Source organism: Akebia trifoliata, chromosome 14 (genome assembly GCF_017979445.1).
Source record: "Akebia trifoliata isolate Shusen 1 chromosome 14, ASM1797944v1, whole genome shotgun sequence".
Classification (NCBI taxonomy): Eukaryota; Viridiplantae; Streptophyta; class Magnoliopsida; order Ranunculales; family Lardizabalaceae; genus Akebia; species Akebia trifoliata.
In genome coordinates this window covers 27,325,802-27,330,568 of record NC_141388.1, presented here as the reverse complement: position 1 = coordinate 27,330,568, position 4,767 = coordinate 27,325,802, and the positions used below count along the sequence as shown (strand labels likewise).

At 37.7% G+C, this 4,767-nt stretch overlaps 1 pseudogene across 2 annotated transcripts; it reads left to right on the top strand.

Moving 5' to 3' along the window:
- Positions 1 to 410: 410 nt before the first annotated feature.
- Positions 411 to 4,259, top strand: LOC147386650 (zinc finger CCCH domain-containing protein 30 pseudogene; annotated as a pseudogene). Of its 2 annotated transcripts, none has more exons than XR_015171843.1 (2): positions 411 to 787; positions 1,726 to 4,259. The product of XR_015171843.1 is annotated as a zinc finger CCCH domain-containing protein 30 pseudogene, transcript variant X2 (transcript). The 2 variants fall into 2 exon arrangements; XR_015171842.1 differs by having other exon boundaries at positions 414 to 787; positions 1,687 to 4,259.
- The last annotated feature ends 508 nt before the right edge of the window (positions 4,260 to 4,767 follow it).

The following is a 4,767-nucleotide window of genomic DNA, read 5'->3' as shown; positions in this document are numbered from 1 at the left end:
TTCTACTTTCGCATCTTCTTCAAAGCAAAGTAATTAAGAGGATTTGAATAAGAAAATCCCTCATCGAAGATCGAGAAGTGTAAGCACCATATCGAAGAGCAGCGTAAATGATTTTTTGAATAAAAGAGATAATCTTTTGTTCTTTAACATAAGTTCATCTCCTCCAGATGTAATTAAATCAGAAAATTTGGTTTCAAGTGTCAAATTTGATCAAATGAGAGACAGGGAGGGTTTTGAGTGAGAGAGACGAGAGAGAGAGAGAGAGAGTTCCACTTTCTGTTTCGTTGAGATTTTAAGTTTTTAGGGAGGTATCATTAAATATTTAAAATAGAAGGATGGTGTTGTAAATATCATTTAATTTATAACTTGTACGTAGATCGCGTTTTAGATTCACTCTCAACTGTCCGATCGCATATTATCTAACAGTCACAGTATGTTCGTTATTCCGTCTGATAAAGAGTGAGGCACCGAACGGCACCTTATATATTTTTGGAATTGAAGAGGGAAAGTAAACTCTCTCTCTCTCTCTCTCTTCAGGACTGGATCAGCGAACTTTTCCACAAATTCTTTCATTTTTGTGGCGATGAAACATCTAATCTTCTGTTTCTCGCCGCAATTTTCTCTTAGTAATCGCCTGATTTATGAGGCGTTCTCATCTTCATGCGCTGGTTTGTGTGTAAATTTCTCAGATAGTTGAAGATTTCGGTGAAAACTGCATATATCTGTGAATTTTAATGGCTTCTCTGATAGTATTTTATCAGCTTTTCTCTGTAAATTTCGGAATTCGGTGAGTGCGTTTCTTACTACGATGTTTGATAACCGGTCCTGTGTTTTTATTCTTTTTATGCTTTGATCTTTGATGATTTGGTGTGTTTTCGTTATCTGAATGTCTCTGGGTCTTTGAAAACTCGAGACCTTAATATTTTGAGAGATTTTTATTTTTTTTTCTACATGTTCTCGTTAATTTACCGAAATTTAGTGACTTTTCTTTGATTCTTTTGTGTTTGTGTATCATTTTATGCACCGAGCTTCATCTGGATGCTTCTTCTCTGTTTCTAAGTATTCATTTTCTTGAATAATCATGTGAGATTTGAATGTGTTTGATGATATTTTTTTTTTCAAAGAAAAAGGCTTGAATCGTCTTTGAGATTTGGTAGGTTTTCTGCACATATCTCTCGAAGTAATTATTATTAATTAATTATTTTATTTTTTGACCTTTATCTCAGGGCCGAGGAAAAATCAATCTTTTCTTTTTTCCTCCGCCAATCTCGCATTCATTTTCTAACCCCTAATTCGAGATTTTTTTATTTCATAGTTCCTACATTTTCGACAAGATCCGTCATTTTCTCCCAAAATTAATATTTTTTGGATTTTATGTCCGAAATTGAGATTTCTTTGTAGATATCATGAGATTTACTCTCTGAAATGGCTCTAGTTTCCCAATCCTTCCAAAATTTCCTAAACTGACGAGCATATTGTCTAGGGTTTTGGTTATTCTCCCTTCAACTAATCCCTTTTATAAGTTTGGATATTTTGGGTTTTTTTTTGTCTTTTGTTCGGTTTTTGTGGGAGAGTGAATTAATTGTTAATTAGTGTTTTTCTTCACTGATTTTGTTATTTATTTTTGCCAAAAAATTGATTGTTTAGTTGATTCAAGGGTTCTAAATGTATTGTTAATAATTTTAGGTGGATTGCTAGCTAAACAAAGCATGTGTGGTTGTCCAGAGCACCTACAATCTACATCGTCTCCATCTCCCATCTCTTATTGAAGAAACCAAATCTACCACCAAAGACATGAATCACCTAACCGTTGAAACTGATGACTCATTCTCGAGCTTACTTGATCTTGCCGCTAATAACGACATAGCAGGGTTGAACCGATCAATCCAACGTGATGCCTCTGCTGTTGATGACATTGGACTCTGGTATGGCCGACAAAAGGGATCAAAACAAATGGTTCTTGAGCACAGAACTCCTTTGATGGTCGCTGCAATGTATGGAAGTGTTGATGTCTTGAAGTTCATCCTTTCTTTTTCTGGGACTGATGTAAATCGCTCTTGTGGCCCAGACAAGAGCACTGCCCTCCACTGTGCTGCTTCAGGTGGATCTGTAAATGCTGTTGAGGTTGTGAAGCTGCTTTTACTTGCAGGTGCTGACCCAAATTCGATGGATGCTAATGGTCATTTCCCTATCAATGTTATTGTTGTCTCTCCGAAGCTTTCCTACATGAAAATCATGCTCGAGGAACTCCTAACCAACAATGGTTCTACAATTGAGCATAATTTACGAATCTCAATTCCTACGTCAAATTCCATTTCGTCATCTTCACCAGACAATGGATCCCCGTCTTCAGATTCGAATTCAAATTCACCTCCAATGGATATCAAGAACAGCATCTATGCAACCGATGAGTTTCGTATGTACTCGTTCAAGGTCCGACCTTGTTCCCGAGCATACTCTCATGACTGGACTGAGTGTCCTTTTGTTCATCCGGGTGAAAATGCACGGAGGAGAGACCTGAGGAAGTTTCATTACAGCTGTGTGCCTTGTCCAGATTTCCGAAAAGGGACGACATGCAGACGAGGTGATTTGTGCGAATATGCTCATGGGGTGTTTGAGTGCTGGCTTCATCCAGCACAGTACAGGACACGTCTTTGTAAAGATGGCACTAGTTGCATGAGGCGTGTTTGCTTCTTTGCACACATGTCGGACGAGCTCCGCCCTCTCTACGTGTCAACTGGCTCTGCTGTTCCCTCTCCACATTCAACTGCTGCATCTGCTATGGAACTCGCTGCAGCGATGAGTCTCTTGCCAGGATCACCGTCTTCGATGTCTGTCTTGTCACCTTCGCCTTTCACACCACCCATGTCTCCATCAGCCAACAATATGTCACACTCGGCCTGGCCACAACCAAATGCCCCAACCTTAGATCTTCCAGGAAGCAATCTTCAATCCAGTCGGCTTAGATCTTCCCTCAATGCAAGAGACATTCAGGCTGAGGACTACATGCAACAACAGCTCCTCAATGAATTGTCCTGTTTCCCGTCTTTTGTTAATCGTTCTGTTCATTCAAAAACTCTTGCTCCATCAAACCTCGATGATCTCTATACTCGTTATTCTGATCAATCTGCTTCCCCTGCTGTCTTCTCTCCATCTCACAAATCAGCGGTCCTCAACCAATTCCAGAAGCAGCAACAAAGCATGCTATCACCAATCAATACAAATCCATTTTCTCCCAAAAATGTTGATCACCATCTCTTGCAAACATCCTTTGGTGCTCCCTCCCCAGGAAGAATGTCTCCTCGAAGCATGGAACCAATCTCACCAATAAATTCTCGATTGTCTGTTTTCTCTCAACGAGAGAAACATCTACACAGCCTAAGCTCACGTGACCTTGGATCAAACACAGCTGGAATCATTGGGTCTCCAGTAAGTAATTGGTCGAAATGGGGATCCCCAAATGGGAAATTAGATTGGGCCATTCATGGAGATGAATTAAGTCAGCTTCAGAAACCAAGTTCATTTGAGATGGGGAACAATGGCGAGGAACCTGATGTATCTTGGGTCCAATCACTGGTGAAGGAATCTCCACCTGAGATCAAGGATAAGCTGGTGTTACCGATACAATCCTCGGCATCTGGGACTTCTGTGGAGGGTATTGAATCCACAGATTATGCAGTTTTGGGAGCTTTGCTTGAGCAGATGCAGCTTGATCAACTTGTTGCTTAGTGAGAAGTTTCTTACTGATATCAGGGAGTTGGGAGAAAGAAAAAAAGGAAATAATTTTAGTAAAAAAAACAATATTTTTTTAGTGGGGTTTGTGGTGGTGGTTAAAAAAAAAAACGGTAGAGAATTCATTTTCACTATTTTTGGTTACAGAAGAAAGTCAGAAAAGGGTGCAAAGATCCTCTCTGGGTAAACATTCAAAGATCAAAGCCTGGTTAGGTATTCTTCTTCAAATATTTCCAATTTTAGGTCTTATTTTTCTTAGTTCTTGTTTTAAAATATTTTTAAATAGCGATTGGTTTCATTGGAATGAAACAGGGCTTTAGTTTTTTTTTTTTGTTAAATTTATTCAGTAACCCGTGTTGAACAAAAGGGGGTGACTATTGAAGGGTAATAGAAGTAATTATTTTTTCTTTTAAAGGGGTTTCTAGGTCTTGTTATGGGTCATTGGGGACTGAGGTCCGTGTGATGTAATATTGGATTAAAGTTTAGTGTTGTTATTGGGAGTCATTATTTGGCTACCTTTTTCATCATACTTGGTTGTCTTAAGCTTCTTTTACTTCTCTTTATTTTGTATAAAAATAATCCAAACTTTATTTTTTGGTGTGGTATTTGGTTTTGATTCTGATTCGGTTGGGAATAAATGCTGAGTTGGATCCAAATGGTGGAATATTGGTCGATAGTGACCCTGGTTAATTATTATTAATAATTCATATTGTTTTTTTAAATTTTGCGACTTACATGAATTTTTACAAACACGGTGAAAAAAAAAATACTACTATAACTTGTTGTATGTTGCAATGTTGCAAAGTGTAAACTTGTAAGTTGACGTGTAATACAAGTTGACTTTGAAGCCATTTTTGGAGGCATTCATATTTTAAATGATAAATGTTATTTTTATTTTAAAAATAATAATAATGACATGAGATGACACTTTCATTTTTTAAATTGATGATTTGCCCATTGACTTTGGTCTTCTTTTAAAAATTAATGGAACAATAATCTCAATATCCTCGTTATCACCACTATCATTATTTTAAT